This window comes from Cyprinodon tularosa, unplaced genomic scaffold, assembly GCF_016077235.1.
Source record: "Cyprinodon tularosa strain WSP-4 unplaced genomic scaffold, ASM1607723v1 ctg606, whole genome shotgun sequence".
Taxonomy (NCBI): Eukaryota; Metazoa; Chordata; class Actinopteri; order Cyprinodontiformes; family Cyprinodontidae; genus Cyprinodon; species Cyprinodon tularosa.
In genome coordinates this window covers 393,887-418,960 of record NW_024039348.1, presented here as the reverse complement: position 1 = coordinate 418,960, position 25,074 = coordinate 393,887, and the positions used below count along the sequence as shown (strand labels likewise).

Genomic DNA, 25,074 nt, shown 5'->3' with positions numbered 1-25,074 from the left:
AAATATCAGAGAAAAATCGGCTTAACCCAGAATCCAGCTGCCTGCAGCATTTAGTCAAAAATAATGCAAAGAACATGACATGCAACAGCACACTAGTTGTGGCAACATTGGTCGTTCTCAAGTCCTCCATTAGATGCTCACCAGTCAGTTCAATATTGGCATCATTTTTTTCCTTATTAAATAATATTGAACTTTGCCTAGAAAATACAGTACTTACCAAAAAATATATATTTTTTTTAACCATTACACCCCTCATAGTTAGTAGTTTTACATGTACAAATCCTCTGTAATTTCCATTTTGAATGAATCTCATATAATCAAATTGAACAAGATTGCATTTTACCAGTCATAGATTTACCCCTCTGGCAACAATCAACCAGCAGTTTAATTTTTAGGAATAGCAGCTGCTGTTCTGTGTGTATTTAACATTATGTCAACCATTTATAACGATGCAGTTCTTACAGGAGTGTCCACTGTTTAATATTTCAGCCCCGTATCTCTATATGTCTTCCAACTGAGCAGCAGAGAACATGTTTATGACTCAGTGGAAGAAGATGGTCAAGGATCTGTGAGGCAGGAGGTTACATCTAATTTCCTTGAGCTATCACTAGATTCCAGCTGTCCTTCAAATACGGTAGATAGATAGAAAGAGAGGCCAAGAATGAGCTATTGAGTTCCAATGCAGAGACTTGAGTATGTACTTATTTGAAGACAATAATCTTTACAGCCCACACAGTTCAGTTTTTTGGCTCAAGAAAACATTACTGCTAAATGTTGACAATGAGATGACACATTTGAACTTGCCAGTTGTACAATTTTTTCATGGTTTTATTTATAGCTTGGACCCACATGCAGAAAAACCAATTCAGAGAGAAAAGGTTTAACAGATTTTATTTGAAGAGATGAAGCACGGTGCAGTGTTGATCTAAATTCTGCTTAGCCGGAACTGGAAGGTGAGGGGAAGACAAAGCGATTAGTTCTGGCTCAGTGGGAAATTTAATTTGTGGATTTGGAGAAGAGGATCTGGTTGTAGACTCACGTTTCCAGAGAAGTTGTATATCTTTGACTCCAATCGGTGTCCTGTATTCCAGTGTTAGTCTGATTTGGGGGAGGGCAGAACAGGGTTTACCTAGAACATGGTCGGTTGTAGGTGAAGTGAGAAACTGACTGCCACTCAGATTTCCTGCAGTACTTGAACGGGTCGTAGTGGAGATGATTCCCTTGCTTAGTGTGTAAACTCAATTTCCTCTCTGGGAAACTGGATCCAAACCTCTAGTTTGAATCCCCAGCTCAGTTTGAGGCCCAGTTGATCCTTCCAGGGAGTGAAGGTCCGAAAGATCCAGTTTGCAGGACTTCCTGCTGAGAGGCAAAGCCAAAAAAACAAAGTTTAAACTCAGGTTGACAAGAACTCAGTCTTACTCAGCAAAAACTCAGCTTGGCTAGAGTACCCAAAACTGGCAAACACTCTGGCGTCGAGGTAGTGACAATCAGCAGCTTAAGAATACTCCTTTAACGAGGAAACCATCAGCAAGTGTGTGAGGAGGCGGACCAGAACCAGGCGCCTCCTGTTGGAGGTAGGGAGACAAACAAAAAAACAAACACACAGACTGGAACCTTCCAGTACCAGAGTCCAGAGCAACTCTGCACCGTGTTTATCGCTTCAATAAAACCTGTCAAACCTTTTCCCTTGGTCTCTCTGTTTGGGCTTCTGCATTTTTGGGTCAGAACTTTGAAACACCATGACAGAAACATGTTTAAAAAGACTTTTGACAGTGACTACTGCAATGATTGTAGAGGGAGTACAGTTCAATCCAACTCAAGCAGTCTTTGGGCAAAAGGTGGTGCACATACTTGTCCATTGAAGGGAAACAACCGTGCAACACTCACCTAAGGTCAGTTTTAATATAACCAAGCAACATAACTGTAGGTGGAAGCCGGGGAAAACCCATTAATACATGGGGAGAACATACAAACTCCATGCAGAAAGAATCTGTGCTGGTATTCAAAACCAGGAGCTTCTGTCTGCAAGGCAGCGCTGTTACAAATTGCTCCATCATGCAGCCTGGGGGGACCAGTATTTCATGCAAACTTTTTTTGTATTTTGTTATTTTTTCTTTCATCACTATAAACAAAGTAATGCATCTTTAAATTTGTAGGGAGGTTCTATAAATGAAATGATGCAAACAATCTATTTTAATTTTAGCCTGTGAAGCAACAAAGTATAAACAAACCTTTAATGGAGCAAATCCTTCTGCACGCCTATGTACCTCCATCCATCTTACACCCACACTATGAGCTGTAACTTTTAAATCAAATTAATATAGAAAGTAGGCTGTTGTTATCAGTTTAATAGTTTAGGATCAATACATAAAAAACAGTATAAATAGAAGACACAGCAGAAGTTTTGGTAACCTGTGAAATTTCATCTCTTGGCTGTTTTTTATGGAGCTCTTTGACCCTAATGAGCTGGTGCAGTTGATAGTCTGTCCACATAACTCATTAGGAAAAGGCTGACGGATACAAAATTCAAAATTTATCAGTAATTTCACTCAAAAGAAATTAGCTCCTCACAGCTCAGATCATTAAAATAACAGATTTCCACTAATCAGGGAAATGTTGTTTGAGGACAGAGGGTCCATTTTAGGAAGTTTTAGATGTTATGTTTGCATTTTAAAGTACAAAAAAATGAAAGGATTTTAATGATAAAAGGGTATGCATACAAGGGAAGTGATCTTTGTTGATCCATTTCTCTTTTCAAATCAGATCAAAATCAGGCAGAATGGATGGAGAACATCTCGAAACATCTGTTTTTGATCCATTACTAATTGAATTTAGGTCTGGACTTTGACTGGGCCATTCTGACACATGTATATGCTAGGGTAACCAGACGTCCTCTTTTTCACGGACACGTCCTACTTTTCATACCTAAAAAAATGTCCAGGGGAATTTCAAAATCGGCGTGGATTTTGGTCGACTACAGTGCAGCAGAACCGAGCCGTCAGCACCGGAGTGAAGTAGGTTTGAAGTTGGATATTAAATAGTCAAGCTCCATGGAGTCAGCAGGATCTAGCAAACAGCTGAATTGACTGAAGGACTCCGATGTCGACCAGCGTCTCTCAGCTGCTCCCTCCTCCCACAAGCGGTGGTGCATTTAGGGACCGTCAACAAATTTGTTAAACCAAGCAGTCTTGAGAAACAAATATCAATAAATTCCTTATCTAATTACCAGCTAAGATGAAACTAATATAAAATAATGCAGATAGATAACATAAGTAAGGCACACTTGCTTTTATGCAATTTTAAGCTATTTTAAATTATAAGATATTTTTAAAGACAAAAGTTGGGACTTTTCTTCAATTGCTTCCAGGTCATGTGACCCACTCACTCATTCTTTGCGAAACTGTTTTACTACATTAGCCTGAGGAGGCACACTCATTTTTATTTCATTTTAAGCCTTTGAATATTTTTGCCTTACCATGGTTCCCGGGAACTACCGAAAAAATCTGATTGACAGATGACCATTGATATATGATTGGCCGAATGTAGGTGTACAGGCTGACGTATAACTAACTGGCCTGCATAAGATAATGAAAAAAAAAATAAATAAATAAAAAGTACAGATTTTAATAAAGGATTTTTCTTGAAAGAGAAATTTTTAAAATTTTGCGACAGTATGGTTTGACAAACAGTACAAATATATACATGTTTAAGCCAGAATGATTTAACATTTCAATATGATTTCCCTATGACTTTAAAGTACTTTCAGAAGTTTGTATTCTGAATGTGATCGGACTTTTACTTTAACAACAAACTGTTTACAAAAACACACTTATTCCTCATCTTTATTCCACTCTTCATTTTGTAAACAGTTGCACTACATTAGCGCTCCTCTCTCACTCTTCCCCGCACAGAATGAAATCCCTCCTCCTCCACCTCGGTTCTGACGCGCTGTGCGTAAAAGCGCTTCAGTCGCGTTTCTGTGTCCAGAGCTGACAGGAGCGAATCTGTGCCAGCAGCAGCAGCAGCAGCTGTGGAGGAGGTGGTTTAAAGCGCCAACTTCAGCCAGTCTGTGGCTGCTTCCCCTGAGGAGTCTCTGCGCTCTGAGGTCCCCAGCGTGGACATGAAGGAGGAAACAAACAGTAAAACTCCGATTGAAGCGCTTCTTCATGATATGGACTGAGTGGGAGGCTCCAGCAGCGCGTGGATTTAAACTCAACCCAGCTCTGGTCTCTGCTCTGATGTTTTGAATGGCAGCGGAGAGTGGCGTGGCTGTCCCCGGAGAGGAGCGGAGGTCAGTGTGTCGCGAATCACACCGCGGGCTTTAAATGTTCACACACATGCGGACACGCCGTCCCGGGAGGCGCATACATACACAAACACACGCGCACGTGTCTCATTTGGAGGGCAAGCGCGCTTTCCAAGTATTCCAGAGGAGGCGCGTGCGCGTAGGAAACAACGCACGTGCGCATTCTGTAGTTTAAATAACCAATGAGTCATTATATTTAGGAAAACCTCCTGATCCAACACATTTTGAGTTTAAACTTTTTGTATTTTATTTAGAATAAATGTCATATATAGTTTACATTATTAGTTGTATTATACCAAAATGGCTAAATCTCCAATATGTGATGGTTTTAAATTCGATTAAGATTTTTTTTATTGCATATTTGATTTGGAAACATTTAAAAAGTAAATTTTTTTAATTTTCTATCTAATTTGAAGATGTAATTTGAATAGACTGCAAACACATCTTTACTTTCTCTTAATAAAAGCATCCTGCGTTATAACAACCAAATTCTTTTTGAAATAATCTCATTAAATAAAGGACATACAATTTTAGTCTAACTTTATCTAAAAATTGAATTTGATGAGAATGATGATGAGAAAGCTATAGCCTAAACTAAAATGAATCATTGCAACTTTTAAACAATTCCTTTAAAGGAATGTAATTTCAGGAAAATATTCAATAATACAGTAATAATTTATACTGCATTATAAATAATACAGCACCTAGAAATATAATTTATATTGGTTCATTGAAGAAAAACAGTGAATACTAAACAAAATAAAATCACAACAGCCATAAAATCTCATGAATTAATATGGAAAGCTCTAAATCAATTTCATTATAAAATAATTGGCTCATTTTTTTGTATGTTTTAATACAATTACTGCTTCATATTCACTTTGGGAATGGATGGGATGAAGTAGTGACAGGATAATTAGGTAAAAACTTCAAGCTTTAATGATTTCATTAAGGAAACTGTGGAGTAATTTGTCCCCATGGGAGTTCTCTGTGTTCATACAGTCGGGGGTTACTTTTAAAAGCTGCCGTCTGTGTTCCCTGCTGCCATTGAACTCTGAGTCCTGGGCAAACAATCAGCAGGCAGGAGATGCAGGGTTTCAACCAGAGCCGATTTGCTGTTAAATGAGAGAGAAACAACAGCCTGTGATCGCCTGAGATGTTTGCTGCTGCTTATCCGCTTCAGAGATAAGAAGAGGCTGCAGTTTAATTATTAAGCCATCACATCCAGCTGGAACGTCCCCTCTCCTGCATGGTTCTGGTCCCCCCACCCCACACCCGCTTAGGATGATGTGGAGATACCAAGGTGCAGCATAATGTGTCTGTTCTCCAGCTTGGTCCTGCAGCTCCTTATCTCAGGAACAATCACATAATAACAGGCGTAATGAGGCGATGCATTTTCCTCCCAGCTGATAAAGTTACCCTTGGAGCAGAAGGTGAAGATATCAGTCGTCAGAGGTGAACTTTCTTCCTAGAAGGTGAACTCCTGGCTCAGAGAGGATGGGGGGAATTTTCAGCTGGATTATTTCTGGGTTTGGTTTGTAATCCAGCTTTTTGGTCTGTAGGACCTAATCTGATTAGGAAATCAATCAAAGAATTCTAAACAAATCTAAGGTAATCCAGATTGAAAAGCAGAGTAAGCGCAGCTGTCTCCATCAGACAGGTGAGCGGTGCTGCTTTTTGTTTCGCTGTAGAAGCAGCAGCAGAACTACAGCAGCACCAGTTTCTTGTAGGCTGTTATGCAGAGATTGTCAGGTCCAACATATTAAGTCCATTATACTCTCCAATTTCTTCTTCATCCTGTTTAATACTGGCAACTTCTATGTGCAGACGGTGCAAAATATCCACCAGTAAATCTGAAGTAGTTCAGAGTAAAATATTGAGTTTGGAGTTTCTTCCAGCTTTTCGGAGTAAATTACATCCCCTGCACTTGAACTTGCAGTAATCTTGCATCTCCCTGTGAAAAATGTCTTTAATCCCACTTGCTGTGACCTCCTGGGGGCCCTGAGGGAGAACGGGAAATTTGCATTTATGGCTGCCTGAGGGTGCGGTAACAGGTTGCGTTATTTCCCCCGATACCCATGTGCCAACAAGGCCTTTGCTGAAGAAGGCATTTATCAAAAGTACATTACAGAGCAAGACTTTTAAATCATTTTCTTGATGAATTCCAATGCCAAGGACTGACTTTGGCTGGTCACAGCATCAGTATATGAATTTCTGGAAAGGTTCTATGTACCTCAGATATGTAGATATCAGATATGTTTTTGGTTTAATTATAGCAAAGGAGGTTGCAGATTTTGGGTCTGGAAGCTCCAAAACCTGCGACATACAAGAGAAGAAAACCTTCCAATTAACATTTAATAGAAAATACAGGGAAAATGCAGCTTTATCCTCAACTCTAATGTGGTTGAAAGGTGGGAATCGTATTCACAGTGCTAAAAAATAAACAAGTGGCTGTAGAAATAGGAATCCCCTACAGATTGAAATATGTTGATGTTTCAATGTGATTTAAGGTTGAAGGTTAAAGGTGGTAATTTTTAACATCAATGCCAGCAGCCTCACCAAAGCAGATTGTTTGGCTTTGCAGTGCAGTGCGCTTCTGAATTTTACATTGATGTATTTATCGTTCTTGTATTCCAATCCTAGGTTGAGACTAATGTTGAAATAATTTTAATTTAGATAACTATAAAAAAAAAAACCTGTAGCAAAAAACAATTTTCTAACTTTTTTTTTGTAAGTTTCTTTCACATTTTCAGTCCAAGATCTTAGAGAGAGTTTTTGGTGATCTGATATTGATATCTGACATTGGTCCGATATCAGCCAAAAAATTTGTTTTAGAATATATGGCCTGCATCTAAAATGCTAGGATGCTGAAAGAAACACTGGCTTCTGTTTAAAATCCATGTTATCCATTAATGAATGGGTAAGTTCACCTTTACGGATACACCACACTACACAATAAGTAATAAAACTATTTATCATTCATACAGATATTGTGTCAAGTAACTGTCGGTAACACTATCGTGTTGGAAATCACATTCTTGATAAGCTTTCTGGACCATTTTGTGTGATGTTTTGGTAAATCCTACTCAATTGAAGTGGCTTCTTTTAGAGTCGTTAGTGATATTTTCATGTATTCCTGCTGGAAAATGTTCTTTCTTGCTTCCCAACAAGCAAAAATTGCTTGATAAAACATTGAAAAGATGACATGATTTACGTCCAAACAACGTCTACATTGGTTGAAAAATGGATGGTGAAAAGCTGTACTTTTCATATTGTTGAAAAGAGTTGCAAACCCAGTCTTGGACTAAAGTGGGACAAGACTGACCAAACATGGCACAATTTTCAACAACTCTTTCTGGACTAAAGACTTTGACAGACCAACCAGATTTAACCTAAAAACCAGTGTCTGAATGACGTCTGGTGTTTGGGGGTTATGTTGGACCTCACCTCAGCTTTCGAACTGTTGACCATCCAACCTTGTTCAGCAGGGTAAAATTTTGGGCTGATGTTTAAAATGGTGGTCTTATATTATATTAATCTGATAGATCAATCCTAGTGCGTGTATCGACTAACATATCTTATTCATGTCCTGTTCAATGTGGTATTCCTTATGGCCCTGTTCTGCTGATCTTGTTTCCACTTCATTCGCTTGGTTCCTTACTTGCATCCTATAAAGATATTGTCTACTATGCAGATGAGATTCAGTTGTTTATTTAATTCCTTCCATGTCAAGACTCAGAAATGCACATTTTACTCAAATGTTTGGGTTAAATTAAAAGCTGGATGATTGAAATTTGGCTTACATGAAATAAAAAGAAAATCTGAATGATAATGATGATGATATTTTGCACCTTAACAAATAACTGAAAAGATAAAATAGACCATAGTAGAACATAGGGTCTCTTGGCCTTTTGACTCAATCTTCTGTCAGGAACAAACCAGCAATTTAAGCCTGAGTCAAATATTTTCCCAAGGTTTCTCATTCTACCATTTGCAAAATATTCGAAACTTAGTCCAACCTCTTGTTTGTTTCAAAGCAGTTGTTTTGTCTCATCTGCATTAGTGCAATGTGATTAAAAAATGTCTTGTAAAATCCAGATTAGTTGAAGAGAGCACCTCCCACCTTTAAATGCCTTGTCTTATCTCACAAATGTAGGAGTCTTTAAAAAAAATCCCAAATCCAGTTGCTTATCCAAATCACCACTAAGTTCTAAAGGATTCTCTGTTGGGCAAAGACGCAACAGTCATGGATAGACATTACAGAAAATGTCCAATCATGACATTTTCCGTAATGGTGCTAATGCATTAACCAACATGTAAAAAAAAATTTCTTCCTTGGCAAAGGTCATAATTTTGTTAAACTAAACCTGAGTCATGTTAAAAGAAAAGACAAAAACTTGTCATTTTTTTGGTCATTCTAATATAAAACGTCAAAGCTCTTATTTTTCCATTATGAGCATCTTAAAACATTTTATTAATTTTAACTCAAGAAATTACTGAAAGATATTTGTTAGTGTTGTAATGTTTCTTCTCTAAACTCTCAGATTACTTCTCCTGACATCACAATAAAGGCGGGAATCCCTATAGCAACCACTGAACGACTGCGTCTGCTTCAGTGGTGAAATGCCATCATGGCATCTTTAAAAATGTTCTTTAATATTCATATTTAAGTAAAACAAAGTAGATATCATTTGAACTCATAATCTGTCAAAGCTTTTTAAAAAATTATTTTAATCTCTTGTTTGGTAAAAAAAAAAAAAGGTAATAAATACTGGAGAGCGTAAGAAATCCAGGTGTTTACTCCCCTTGAGTCTAACATGTGACAGGTCAGACAGTGACTGGTGACTGGCGTTGCCTCAGCTTGCAGGAACGTCGTCCTCCTTCTGAGGTGACGCCCTAGAGCAGCGAGCACATCTGTTCACAGGGTTACATAATCGGCCGAAAGCCTGCTGCTGTCCTGCTGCGCCGGGGTCTTGCTGCTTAGAATCCGCCTCCCCCTTCTGTTAGGGCTGAGTTGACAGATACCGACCCACACATCTGTATCCAAAAGGCCGGGAAGCAGAGGAGAAGCTGCACTGTTTGTCTAATGTTCTGTTCTTTCACTGCTTAATGATTGAATGAGGAATACAGATGTCAGGAATACAGATGTCAGGCAGTTAAAATCACAGAATGATGTGAGATTTGAGATGTTTATCCCCCCCAACACCCACACACAGACACAAACAAAGCGAAAGTGATCTGATGACGGCTGGCAGCTGAGTTCTGTCGCCACACTTCGCCTCACGGCAGCTACCGTTCTGTGTTTGGCTCCGCCCATCACCCTGTTCTGATCTCCAGTCCGTTATTGCTGTGCACCGACTCATTTCCGGATAGCCCTTCACCCTGCGGACCCTCTCACCAGTGCCTCACCACGTACGTGTGCTAGAAAAGGCCACCGACGAAGTCTCGTCAAGTTGACTGTCCCAAAGGGACAGCAGCACATATTGCCACCAAAAGACTCCTTTTTTTTTCTCATCATATGTTGAAGGTCACTCTGTTTGGATGTTCACCATCTCACACACCAGCTGCACTGCTGTCAACAAAGGAATAAAACAAGGCAAGACAATCAATGGAAAAGAATAGATCTGAGGTTTTGTTCTCCTTTAGTTTTCTCTGAGTCTCTCTGAAGCTGGGTGATGAAGAGGAGGAGGGCTGATCTTCCTCATCCTCTTTCCTCTGGCTGTCTTCTTTTTCTTCCCATTCCAGTGTCCTCCAACTGTCAACACCGAGTATTCACGTCACAGAACACAAATCGCAGTTTCCCTACAGGAGACGTTCCTTTTTCCACGTTGACACAGCGTCTTCAGGTCTGAGGGCGTCGACTGACGGGCTTTCATCAAAACTACTACAGGATTACTGTCTGAGCTGTCGTCTGAGCAGATTTTAAGGGTGCTAGCTGAGGAGCTTAACACCAGGCCTCACCTCTCGTAAACAAACTTCGTATAGTGCATTTAACTGGATTTTAGGTGATTGAACAACAAAATGTAAGCACAGTTTTAGAAAGATTGACAGTTATCTTTGGACTTCTTACGTTATTTTATTGACAGCTGCAAGTCTTTTGGGGATTTTTCTCGACCAACTTTGCAATCTAGAATCTGATATATTCCCAGTTTTTTGTTTAAAACAGCTCAACAGGGAAAATCATCAGGTTTTATAAAGCATCTTGACACTCAAAACTGGACTTGAAATTTGCCTATGCTGACTTCCATATAAAGGTTGTGATCAAGACAAGACAGGGCTACTCGGTGGAACAATGGGTAGCCTTGCAGCAAGAAGGTTCAGGGTTCGATTCCCGGCCTGGGGTCTTTCTGCATGGAGTTTGCATGTTCTCCCTGAGCAAGTGTGGGCACCCCTCGCAACCCCGCTTGGGATAAGCATGATTGAAAGTGGATGGATGGATCCAGAAAAGGCAAACTTGACTTGTAAATGTGCCATACCTTATGCCATTTCTGAACCATCCATAGAGGTAGGCCTTTTCTCAACAGAGAGGAAATTACAACACTGATGGTGACTGACGGAAATGAGGGCAGATTTCATCATCATTTCTCTATTCTTGTCACTTCATATGAAATTTAATGGTAGATTGGCATTATCAGATCTGAAGCCACAGTGTGAGACATGCCATTAAAGATAACTTTCTCACTATAATGTAATTGAAAAAAACAGAGAAAAAGCATATGAAGTGTGTCTTTGTTTGGTTGAAAGGTGTGCTGCACCCCCAGATTATGAGGGTCTATTTGTTTCTTATTAATTACTCTCTATGTTTCCTGTTGGCTCTTACCAGGGCGAATTGATGTTAAACATAATCAATTAATTGACTTTTTGTCCAAAGCTGCTTTGAGATAGAAAATAATTATGTGATTTTATTCATAAATCTGAAATATCAGAGTAGCACAATACTCCGGGGACGTCCTTCTTAATCTGATTAGGCCACATCAGTTTGCCGTACTTTTATTATGGATTCCTGATCTTTGGGACATAGCTAACCATACCTCATGACTGCCTTGACTCTTTGTGTCGTTAAGTATTTCATTTTAAATAAAAAAAAAAAATTGATTTCCCTATGGAATTTTCCAAATTATGAAACATATTTTAATATCAGGTAAATGTTATAGAAGGAAATGTATGAGGACATTATTAAAGCTTATAACTGTTTGAACCATTTTGGTCGTCAGCAGCTGCTATAAAGCTTTTGTGAAACTGGCAATTATCCACATTTGATTTATGTGACTGCTCACTGTTCTTTGTAGAAATGATTCAATTCAGCCTTATTGGATGCTTCTCAAGCATGTTTAAATACGTGTTTAAAGTCCAAAATCTCAGTCCTACTTTGACTGTGCAACTCTAACAACCTTTGTTTTGGTAGCTTTCTATTTCTCGTCACTTAGAAGTGGAATTACTGGGTATCTTTGGATCTGAGTGACTTGATGCTTGATGCTGGTTGCAAAAGCAATGTCTTTCATGTAATTCCACAAAATACGTTTCGAAGAGTCTTGATGATTATCGAGGTAACTTTTAGATAACATAAGGTCACCTTATATGTCCTTCATAGCGTATTGCTTGACCTCTGAATCTTAATATATAGATATAGTTCAGCAGTGGTTTAGGTGTTGAAAGTCTCCCATTAAGGTCATATTTCCCCATTTTCTGCATTCTGTTGTTAAATGGTAAACTCTGACCTAAAGACCTAGAATATAGGGATGTGAAGAACTACAGGTATAATTTCTAGATGATGTAACATCAAAACCCATCTCTGTGTTTTCTCTTTTAAAAGCCGGCCACAAACGCTCATATATGCCCCTCAGGGCTTGACGACTGGGGCTTAACGATTTTGCCCAATATCAAAATTGCGATTAATTTCCACCAATGTAGTGATTGCGATTTTATTGCGATGCCCCTTTACACTAAGCACAAATATGGAGATGTTTCACTGAAGGGTTTCAGGACTTTAGTGTCCACAACTTTATTGTCTCTTCCCTTCTGTGAAGTGGCAAAATAATTGTAAGCATATTACCGCCACCTAGAGGCTGGAGGGAGAAATGTACTTACCTTTATCTTACACTTGAGTGCCTCTGCAGTTTGAAAATAGTGTTTTGCTAAATCACAATATTCTTGCAAATGCAAGTAATTTCTCTATACCAACCTAGAATAGAATAAACTAACTATTAAGCTACTCATACTGCCATTGTAGTATAATTAAGTCACTAGCATAACAATTAGCAGCAAACACACACTCAGCTATCGACAAAGAGTTTTAAAAAGTTGCCATAATGAATGGTAATGCTGCTTTGCTCAGCATCATCTACATGACATGGCCCAAGAAATCTCTTTTCATAGTATAGTAGAAAGAACAAGGAAATGTTTGTTTTGCCCTCATGCATTCACACTGAGAGACGCTCAGACGCAGAAAGCATAGACATTTTCATTCCCTGTAGCTCACCTGCAAAAGAAAACCCAACAGCAACATGAGGTCAGAGGAGGCATATCTGGAATGATGAAGGGGGACGGAGGCAAACTTCTTTATATATCATACAAATATTTTTGTATTTTCTCATAGATCACCGAACTAATTTCTACACCGGAGTAAGGCAGGAATTTCTGACAAAAAAAGGGAGAATCATCTCTGCTTTTTACATACTTGACAATATCCGTCCAAATTGTGATAAATCGGAACTGTTCTCGGACATGTTGGCAGAAAACATCTGCCAATTTGTTTCAAGAACAAGCAGCTAGGAATCTGTAGACGGGACTATGAGTACAAAACCACGTAAATAACTTTATAAATATTTCCAGACTCAAATACTGTATGTTGTTGATGTTATTTCTAGTCTAGTTTTAAATCATCTCAGATCGTGAGATGATTTATTGCTTTTTAAGATCTTTAACCCTACTTTATGTCATCAGACATAGTTCTATTTACTCATTATACCTGAATGTGCTTTACAAGATACAAATAAACAACTATATGCTTTAGAGCTGCACCTATTGGTTATTTTTGTTATCTTTTAATCTATAATTATTTTTGTGATTGATTAAATTAATTAACATTTCTAATAAAACAAACATTTGAAATATAGAACGAAAAAACATTATTGCACATTTTAAATTAATTGCAAATGGAGAAACTCTAAAAAAATACTTAATACATATTTAATTATGAAATATATGAATATATGAATAATTTTTTTTGGTTAATATTTTAAAAGTTTTGTCTTAATTAATGCTGTAAATAGGCTATTCTTATTGTAAATGTTATGTTTTATAGTCTGGGTACCTTTACTTAAGGTAATGGTTTAATTTGATAACCAGATTAGTTAATTTAGATAATCAGTTAATCACGATTTTCATAATAAAATGTTTCAGACCTAATCTGCTTCAATCAATGCTTCCCTCGGTTAGTTGTGCCAAAAACTCAACCTTTCCTCGATTTCTCAGTCAGAGAAAAGAAAGCATGATTTCTTTGAATGAAGCAAACACGTTGCTTCATAATAACATTCCTCTGTTCCTCTAAAATAACTCGCTACAGATCCACAGCAGTGAAGAGCCAGGTGGGTGGAAAGCATTAAGGCTTGTAGATGGCACCACTCAGTGATACTAACACAATCACACAGAGGTTCCTCACAGCAGGCCGTGACATGCATCTCTGCTGTTCCCACCTCGCACTTCAACTCTGCTGCAACAGGAGAAAATGTCACACATCTATGGTGCTTTTGTGATTCCGTTCGTCTGTCCTGTTTCTTTCTTTTAAACTATTTTAGTGTTTTTTTTTTATTGTTTTAGAACACCCAAAGCCAGTACAAGGGAAGGAAGATTGCACAGCAATAAATCTCTACAAGAGAAAGGTGTGAACCATAAAACAGGCTGACTTTATAAAACCACAGACATGTTAGGAGGGTAGAAAGCTTTGATTATTTGATTTTTTTTTTTAGGTTTTTTTTTTGATAAGTGAGATTGTTATTTTTTTTGTTGTGGAAGATATAAGTAAAAAGCTGTTAAATATATGATTTTATAAACATACAAATTGTATTGGATGTTGATTAACCATTTTCAACATCAGCATTCATACAACTATAAAATGCACAGAAATGGGTTTTATTTGTAGTCACCAAGAGTGGCTAGTGTCACAAAGCATATTTGGCTGAAAACCATGAATTTATGCCATAATTAATATTATTAGCTTCACACCAAGACTACAAAAAACAACAAAAAAGGAAATGTGCAGAATCCAGTTCATGCTTGGAAGTCGATATTTCCAACTTTGATACCCGACTTCTGCATTCAAGATGGATGCTGCTCTAGAAAACAGCAGTTAAACGCTCCTACTTTAAACTTTTATAGCCATTTCTTGTGTATGCAGTATTAAAGCCCCAGTGTTTAAGATTTACTGCCATCTAGTGGTAAACTAAAAGAATTACAAACAACTGAGAAGCATGACCCGGTGCTGTTAGGCGTGTAATCTCTAAGTACCCAATTAGAGACCAGCATTAGGTCATATTAAAGCCAAAAGTCTAAGAACACACATGAAGAACACATTCATGGAGTGGAAAGAAAAATTTTCTTTCAGTTCAGTTTATTTATATAGCGCTAATTCACAACACATGTCATCTTAAGGCACTTTACAGTTCACCAGATCATACAGTCAAATGGATTGAAAGTTTTCTATCTAAGGAAAACCAGTTGATTGCATCGATTCATTGACTCAAATACAATCCCTCACACTAAGCATGCTTGTAGCGACAGTGGAGAGGAAAAACTTCCTTTTAACAGGAGGAAACCTCCAGCAGAACCAGGCTCAGTGTGAGCGGCCATCTGCTGAGGCCGACTGGGGTTCAAGGAGACAGAAGCAGAGATACAAAAAACAACTGTAAAAGGCGGCCCCGTCCAGGAAACACACAGCCAGGCAGACGAGCTCCGAGCCAGCTCCCATGTCAGAGGATGAAGAGAGCACATCCAGCCAGCTCTTAAGCCCATATTACAAATTAACTCAAGTTATCCAAAAATGAAGAAAAAGTAATGAAAAATCCAAAGTTAGACATGATTTATGGATAAATACATGTGATAGTTTTGTCTGTATAAGTCCACACCCCGTGGCACCAATGCCTCACACCAACTAGGAAGCACAACAGCAGAGTGGGTTTTGTTCTGTGTTTAACTCGCAGGCGCATGATATGGAAGCCATGCTAAAAGTTAAATACTACATATGGTATAGTGGTTCCACAATAATCCAAAGTTTCTGAGTTCAAGCCCCACTCCCACAGACTGCCACTCTGGCTCTCTGAGCAAAGACCCTTAACCCCACTCTGCTCCCCAGGCGCCACACAATGGCAGCCCACTGCTCTCAAAGGGGATGGGTTAAAGGCAGAGAGTTAATTTCTTTGCTCTGTATTTATGACGGTGTAATGACAATAAAAATACTGGGGGAAAAAATAGAGGGTAGTAACTAGGTACATGTACTCTGTTACTTTACTTAAAGGTGACGGCTATGGGTTGAATGGGTTTATACCCTCCCAGCCCTTATGTGGCACACTTGTGTTCACCAGCTCCCATTCTGTACTGTTTGCCAGTCAGTTGCAAGGTCCATTAATGCTAATGATAACAAAAACAAACATTAAAAGCTTAATAGCTTGACGAATGTTCACCCTTGTTTTTTTTTCTTTTTTTGACTTCAAGCCAAAAGCAAGAAAAGATTAAGCCATTTCTTAGCTCTATCATGGAGTGACTAGAATCTGGAAAGCCTGAGCTCCATCTTACGTTATTTAAACTTTTTTTTTTGGTGAAGAATCCCTTTTTTTTTGTTTAATTTTCAATGTTGGCTTAATAACCTGAAGAAAGTACTGTAGTCATATATTTTTAAATTGTGCAAATGTATAATCATTTATATACAATATAATGAAAAACAAATTATTTTATTCTTTGCCACTCTAGACTTTCTGTAGATTTATATTATTTTTTTAAAAATGTATCATTTTGATGAAAAAGTTGTACTTCAGGAGTCATGTATTGCACCTTGCTTTTCACTTCTTCGGTAATTGAATTATTTTACAGCAGAGCTACTCGAACTTGAGCACAGATTTTATTTACTCTTCCCTCCTTTCCTGTTTGGATGCATTTCAATGGGAGATCTTCTTGGAGGTCATGACCTTGGCTGACCAAGTAAAAATCCTGCTTGGCTTTTAAATGTTTTCCCAAAAAGTTTTAGACCTTATGTTGCATAATCCAGTTTATATAAATGTGTCCTGATGTATTCCGCTTTGAGTGCTTCTCTGAGTTGATTTAATTGCATGAGGGATGCACCTATTCATGTTTATGGACATCGTTTTGATAATCTGTGCATGTTGTGCTGTGCTCATCGGACTGTGTTGTCAGCCCAGAGCTGGAAATGAGGCAGAGGGGGTTAATTAAGGTCTCATTTAATGTCATCCATGTCAACTATCCCAGAGCCACATTTTATCTGTGGTCTGTTGTTTCAGTTGCAAACTTTTACCTCCTAAACATTCTTTTTTAACCTATTTTCTCGTTGCTTACTCTCTTTAATCTCCTTTATTTTCTCCTTAGTCATAAAAAAGCAACATATTCTCCCAGTAAATGATTTTAAGCTAGGTAAAAGTCAACCATTTAGTAGGAAACTGAAATGACTCATCAGTCCAGAGCTCAGCATCTCCACTTGATCAGAATTCGCTGCATTTTTCATTACTAACCCCACCTATTTGTTATCTTGTCCTCCTCTTGACTTCACATTAATCCTTGCTGCACCAATCTTCCTCCTCCTTCTGAATCTATCAGGGGAATTAATTAAAGCTGATTTTGTCATTGAGGTTACAGACGTTTTGGTTAGAGCATAAAGCCATAAAATGGCTTGTTTGTCTCCTTATCAACAACCTATTACCACCCACATTCACAGAGGTTATGAGTGCTCTATTAAGCAGAAAGCCCATGACTTTGTTTTTTTGTGTGCTGGATGGCCTATTAAATGTAGGTTAAAGCTGTTTTCGATTTTTATTGATGCTATTAGTCCATTTGCTCAGTTCTTTTTCACCCTTTGGGTTTAAGTTGTAATGTTTTGCCATTTCATTAAGCCAGTATACAGTTCAAAATGACATATGTTAGAATTATGCTAAATAAATCTGAATTTGAATAAGAATTAATACTTATGGCCAGGTTTGTGTGCATAAAGAAGGAATTTTACTTCCGCTTTTTTTATCTCTGTCATCATATGACAAACTTCAAGCAAACGACCACAGTATGTAGAAAAATATTTAGAGGGATAAAAAGTACCAGATAAAATGAAAAAAGGAACAGTATGGAAATCCATCCATCTTTCATTCTATATGCATGTTGTTTAGGATTGATGATATATTGTTGCACTGATGTTTGATTTCAATTCAGTTCATTTCTATAGCACTAATTCACAACAAGTCATCTCAAGGTACTTTACAGTTCAACAGATCATACAGTCGGATAGTTTTTTTTAATGGAAAGCCAGTTGATTGCATTGACTCATTGACTTGAACGCAAAGCATGCTTGTTGTGACAGTGGAAAGGAAAAACTCCCTTTTAACATAAACAAACCTCCAGCAGAACCAGGTTCGGTGTGGGCGGCCATCTGCCGAGGCCGACTGGGGTTCAAGGAGACAGAAGCAGAAATTTCACTGCTATACTCTATGTATACCAGTGAAGGCGCTACATTCTATATCACATCGTAGAGATATAGAAGTAGACTTAGACTTAGACAAACTATATTTTATTTTTGTACTTTATATAGAGTGTATAGAAAGCTTGATGAAAACAGCTTTTCAACAGTAAATGAGCAGCTTACAGCAGTGAAATGAACATTTCCATTAATCAACTGCAGCAGTGATTAGAAATTATGGTGCAACTGCAATAGAAACCTTGAGTTGAGTTCTATTTAAAGGAATTTGAAAACTTCGCCATGTAGTGCAAATATGATGTTTGCAAGTGTGATGCAGAGGCTCGATTTTTGACTTGATTAGAGTTTTAACAGTTTAAGAGTCTGATGGCAGCGGGGAAAAAGCTGTTGCAGAACCGGGTGGTCCTTCATTGAATGCTTGACAGCCTCTTCCCATAGGTCAGCAGGGAGAACAGGCCATGGCGGGGGTGAGAGGAGTCGCTGATGATGTTACGGGCTGGGATGAAATGTCTTTAATGGAGGCAAGAGGGGCCGATTTACACACTCCAGCATTTCCCAACCCTGCTCCTCAGGACTTGCTGTTCTACATTACGTTTTATAGAAATGTACGGGATTTCACACATCTGCTTAAATATCTGGATAATTACAAGTCTTCTGTGGTCCTTGATGGCCACAGAGTAGGAAGTGTAATCATTTGATGCAGGTGTGCTAGAGACGCATCTAAAACACAGGATAGTGTGCTGAAGAACATGGCTGGGAACCAATGCTATACTCTGTTATATGTGTAATTCTCCAACATTGGAGACTGAAGGGAAAGATCAACTTGTGTGTTTGACCTTTTTGGCTCTCAATGAAGACTCTGACACTGGTGTAAAAAAAAATCTACTAGAACATGGATTGTCCTTTTTGGTGGTTTTGACAGAGGTATTCATTAAGGCTACACCTTTATGGATGAGAGTTGGCCAATGGTTTTAACAAGCATGCAACTTCTAAAAAACAGTGTTCTGGTGGTTGATTTTCAGGGTCCTGAGATCCGTGTCATGAAGCAGGTTTAATAAAAACTAGATTTTTTTTTTACCATGAAATCATGGAAACTGAGTTTTCCATTTCACAAAGAGAGTTTGCTCAACCTCTGCCTCTGTTTCCGTAGTAACATTCTCCCTCGAGCTAACCTCATCAGGAGCAGGTTTTCCTCAATAAACTCAGTGTCCTCTTTCTACGCCCTCCTTTAATCCATTCATGTTGTTTAATTTCCTGATTCAAAAGAGTTCTGTTGTATTTCTCTGCAAGCAAATAAAAAAAAGTTGGACACATTAGATGTTAAAAACACAAACATAGCATGTCATTTTCAGTTCAGTTCAGTAGCTTTTATTTATCCCAGTGTGGGCAATTTTTGTGCAGTAGTAGTACAACTTTCATACACACATTCACACTTCACACATAAAAAACACAAGAAACACATAACATATTTTAAAAACATAAAAGTAAGATGAACAAATAAATATGTGCAGTGCAGAGGATGAATAAAAGCGTAGGCCTATATGTATGCAACATATGACTATCTGCTTTTCCTTGTAGAGTTTAGCAGCTGAACAGCAGAGGGAATAAAGTAGTGTTTGTATCTATTGGTCCGAGCCGGTTGATATTTAAAACAGGAACCTGAGGGATGGGCGTAATTATCCAAAATGGACTCAGCCTTCCTAATTACCTGCTCTTCATAGATTTCAGTCATGTTTTTTCTGTTTAACACCTGTGATTTTACTCCATACCTTAATAATCCTGGTTATGGCATTTTTTCCCCTTTACATTAAGAAGATTATACCAGCAGATGGCAGAGAAGGAAAGTATGGATAAAAGATCTATAGAACATGGTCTTCAGAGTTTTGACTAGGAACTAAACTTCGATCGGCATCTGTGCTTTAAATGCGATCGAACATTCTTTGGTGTATAAGGACAGGTTGTATTTATTTAAGATATGCATCAGTCATGAAAGGAAACTGGAAGCCTGTCAGTGGAAGACAGGTGTCATATTCATTATTTTATCTGTGTGTCATTTAAACTCACAGGGCTATAAATGAGAATGATCCGCTCTGAACAGAAGTGCTAAGCTAAGCATTATGTATTCAATGTGGCGGTTATAAGGTAGAATCTTCATGGCATCATACTTCTGAAATACATCTGTAGGGTTGTGGTTTAGGGAAGTGGTTCCAGGTCATGAGCTGTGGCTTGGTACAATCACCCACGAAGGGATCACCTGGGAAGTTTCCATTGTTTTATTTAGGGTAGAGCAGCATAATGGACACCTGGATAATGTAGGCGAGCCTATTTATAGAACATAAGAAGCATAGCAGCCCTGCCCTCACATGGCAGGACATTTCCCAAATATCCTACAATCTTTGTTTTAAATAAGCCTTGTAGGTTATGTTTAGTGGGAGGGAAATCGTAGATGATATAAGGTTATAAAGAACCAAATAAGACTCGATTACAGCATTGCTCAGGAACGGCCACCTTCCTAAACAAGTTCAAGTTCATTAATCCTTTCATTTACCCGGCACTTGGCTGTCTTTTTCATTTGCTTCCAGGCAGAAACAAAAACAACAACAAAAGGTTGTTTTTTTCAACTTTTAAGTCAAGTGAGGATATTTATGAGTGACTGCTGTCACTAGCAGATGACGGGTCTTTCACTCCAAATTCACATGCAGACAGGACTCTGGAAAATGCACTGGACTTAAAGAGTATACAGAAAGTTTTTTTTTAAAGGCCAGGCCTTAAAGTTTTGACCTAAAACCTTTTGCACCTTTTCACTTACATTAAGTAAGTCATCAAACATCATAGGCATGATGGAATACACTAGGCTAAAGGATTATTTATACTCAGAAACCATGGCATCTGCATGTGTGTCGCAGTTAACACAGCTATGTCCCGCCCCTTCCGCAGACATCCTGCTCCATCTCTAGAAAAATTGTAGGTGACTGCAGAGTGCTGCAGCCAAAAGGCCTCTGATGGGTCAGATCTACATCCGCTCTACACAATGCATATTTCTTGTTTAGTACCTTACCGGCTTGTTTTGTTTGTATGACCACCATTGTGGAAAACTACTTGTGGAGTTGGACTAGCAAGAAGAGCGAGGTCCACAACAACGCTGGGACCACCTGGATCCCCGCTCTTTTTTGCCCTCATGTCCTTCCGTTGTCGCACAAACTTGCCCCCACTTCCTCACCACCTCGGCCGTACCTCTACACACAGCCAGATCATGATTCTCGCTCTTGCGTTGTGGCGTGGTAAACATATCACGCTTCAAAATTGGGCATACGTCAGAAATATCTGCGTCATACCTGGGACAAGCTCACTGCGACACACTGCTGCGGCAGTATAACCAGCCCTTAACAAAGAAACCAAAAAGCCCCCATTCCAAAGGGGCGGACATGTTTGTCCGGTTTAATTTGCATGTTTTCTAAGCCAAAACAAGGGTTTGTTTTTGGTCCACTCTACTGTATAAAGTCTTGAAATCAATGCTATCTCTCACATTTCGAATTGAAAAAGCTTCCTGGATGAGAAGCCAAACGTCTTCAAACTTGGAAACAAAGACCAGTGGATTGTTTTTTTTTTACTTTTTAGGAATACACTAGGAAGGTGTCACACCATATATCCTGGCAAATATTGTGATACTTTGTAGTATTGAGGTCACAGTCAAAACTGAACAAGTAATTCATTTATTTTCTCAATATCTTTGCATTTAGTATCCCTTAACTTTGCTCCAGGGGCTATTTTTCTGTGTATAATCCATCCCCTTAGGGAGCATTGGACTGCAAACACTGAGTGGCACCCAGAGAACATTCTTGGGTTAAAGGTTTTGCTCAGGAACCCAAAATGTCTTTCTGATATTCTCCCTTTTAATTGGATTCCTTTTTCTTCATATGGTCTTACAGTCAAGTCAGAACCACTGGTGAAGAAAGCATTTTGCTAATCTTCATTGTCATGTCGTGATAGGAAGCTTTCATGTATTTGCCGATACAGATGGGTTTTCATGTGTAAATCCTGTTCTGCCGTCCTTTCAAGCCTGTCTGTGAACCTCTTCATACATATTGTATAACATCTAAACCACTGAGCTCATTGTACCACACTGCTCGTATATGCGAACCGACATTGATCCATTTGGTCTTTTCTACTACGGCCTCAGCAGAGTTCCAAGCCGTTTACCTGGTGGGCAGTATTGACATTTATATTGAGCAGGCTGACTCACCCCTTTCCTTCCCCTTCTCCCCTCAGTTAATTTCTCTTCAGTCCATCTTAGCTTTGATTGAACCCAGCAACACAAACTGTCAGCCAGGTGGCCTGAAGGTAGGGCTGCTGCAAAGGTCCAATAGTGAAGCTTTCATCTCTTCAACCACATCATTTGCTGTCACTTCATATTACCCAATTCAAGTCTTTTTACTTTTCCTTTTCACCTGCTCACCTTCTCTGGTATTTACTTCAGTTCCTTTCAAGCCTTTGAAACATTGCTCTTCATATGTACCCAATACTTTTCTACCAATAAAGAGCCTGAAATCAAAGAAGATTTGGCCTTTAAATTGCTCAGTTCTGTGGATTTCAAGTGTCATATATTTGCCCTAGTCCGAACTAAGCTCAATCAAAAGGTCAATATCAATGAAAATCCTTTTTAGGTACAAAGAGAGACTGGAGCTTTTAATAGATAGTACAAAGCAAAAGGGTGAAACTCTCAAAGGATTGATCTATTTACATTCCTTTTATATACGGTCAAACTTTTCAGATCAAAATGTGAATACTTGCTTCTAAAATAAGCTTGTTCTACAGAACACTTTGAGTTCCTATAGGGTAAGATTGTCAGTACAGAACTCGGACCTCTCTGCATCAGATGGGCCCAGTAGAGGGGTTTGAGCAGGTGTTGAGGAGGATCTCTGAGTGCCCTCTCAGGGAGAGGTTTCTGGACAAGTCTCAGTGAGAGGACACTTCAGGGCTAACTCACAGTAAAAGTCTTAGCGCCTCACCCGCAGAAAATATTTTGGGACTTCAATACCTTCCGTCCATCTGTTTTCTGTGAAAGGCTGCTGTTGTTAGGCTTCTCAGCCACAAACTGAGGTACTGTCAACCACTTTTTTGGTTCAAGGTTGGATGTTGTAATGACAGGTGGTTTTTGCTATCAGATAGGAAGCACACAGGGGCTGCCAGATTGTAGTAAATCATATCTAGCTCAATGTTATTAAATATATATACATATAAAATCATGGGCAAGGTAATGGTTGTGCGCACTGAAACAGAGGAACTCATTGCAGTACAGCCAGGGTTCTTTCTTCTTTATGTAATGCATGAATAAGACCAAAACACAGAGAATATCCCTTTCCATTGATTCTTTATAAACCCATGAAAGCTAGCAGTTCAAGCATAATTCTCTATATCCATTCTGCTTAATTCTTCATTTGGTTACAGAAAACACTTTTCTTTTTTAAAAGAACTGTCCATTGAGGAACAAATGCTGGAGAATACTCAAAGATGACTAATATTATGCAAACCTATAAAACTGTTTGAGGATTTTTTTTTTTACATAAAAATCCAGAAAATAAAATCCAGCACTGGAAAAACGGTCTAGAAATAATTAAAAAATTCCTTAAATTAAGTGTATTTACCCTTAAAATAGGTAAGTAAATGAGATAGTTTGCCAATGGAATGAGTATTTTTACTCTTAAAATAAGATACATAGATAACATACACTTGAAATAAGAAAATGCAATTGTGTTTTATTTTAAATGTAAATTGTCTTGTTCCGCTGGCATACTGTGTCTTTTACCTCCTCAATCCAAGAAGAAATGCACTTATTTTAAGAAAAGAAATGACTTAAATAGATTTACATTTTTTCTAGTAAGTCTACATATAGTCTTTAACTTGTAAACTTGACCAGACCCACTTTACTCTCCATCAATTGACTTCCTGTCTGAACGATACATTGAGCTCTAGATTGACAAGTAGCTGGAGCATGCAGCAGAAATAGAACAGCCGCCTATTTTCGGAAGTGGCCAGGAACCAACCTTGATGGCCCCCGGGGTGACCACTGCTGCAATCATCCACAACCAACCAGACAGAGCCTCCCGAAGACCCGTAGGGGTTGGAGCCTTTTAGGACATAAGAAAAGATCAAGGAAAATATCAAATTTTCCTCACTGGCAATGAGGAACACAAGGGAAAGAGCTTAAGAGATCTCTGAAGAAGTTTTCTCCACAGTTTGTTCTTACAAATCGATGAATTTTGCAAACAGACCTCAATTGTTTGGATAAATTTGTATTTTGTACATTGGAAACAATGTCAAGGACAAAATTTAATGCCGTTCAAATGGACCTGTTTGTGACACAAACTCTCCCTTGATGTCGTCTATGAGCCGGGGGTTTCATTGTTGATAACCACATGCCTCCTCATTCTAGGGGTCTGAAAAATGCATGCTGTAAAACGGTTGTCAAAGGAGCTGGCCCATCTAGAACCACCACCAGAGGGTCCAAGAAAAACATTTTACATCGATTAACTGGAACATCCAACACTTAATTGTGAATAGGATGGATTTATTTGAGCCTCACCGCGAGCGTCTGTAGGATGTAAAGCAACAGATGCTGAAACTAATGCCTATGTGACGCCATCCATCCACTCTGGATTATTGAAAATGAAAGGTTATGATAAAACCACCCGGCATCATTCAAACACAAAATTATTCCCATCAAACCTTAACAAGTTGTGATGATAATTTAGTGAAACAAATTTTATTTCTGTGTTTATTCAGTGTTTTAAATGACTTCTGATTTGCGGCCACCCCATAACACTATTTATTACCCACGATGCCACAACTTATGCCCTTTAGCCACTGGTTTAAAAGTACATGTTCTTTCTAAATCAAGTCTGTAGCATAGCCATCACAGATTGCAAGGTTACTAAACCTTTTTTTGTCCATTCTTATCAAAAATGATGCCTGAATTAGTACCTGGTTGTGCTAAATGCCACCTCAGTCTGAGTTCAAAGAGGCTCTGAGAGAAAACAACTCCAACATGTGTAATAAAATATTCATCTGTTAGTTTAGAATA

At 38.5% G+C, this 25,074-nt stretch overlaps 1 protein-coding gene across 1 annotated transcript in view; it reads left to right on the top strand.

The window, feature by feature from the left end:
* The first annotated feature begins 3,959 nt into the window (after window positions 1-3,959).
* The window catches only part of npy2rl (neuropeptide Y receptor Y2, like), a 105,271-nt gene continuing 84,156 nt past the window's right edge, over window positions 3,960-25,074 (top strand). The window contains exon 1 of the mRNA XM_038307261.1: window positions 3,960-4,291. The gene's annotated coding sequence lies outside the window, so the exon portion shown is untranslated. The remainder of the gene's footprint in view (window positions 4,292-25,074) is intronic.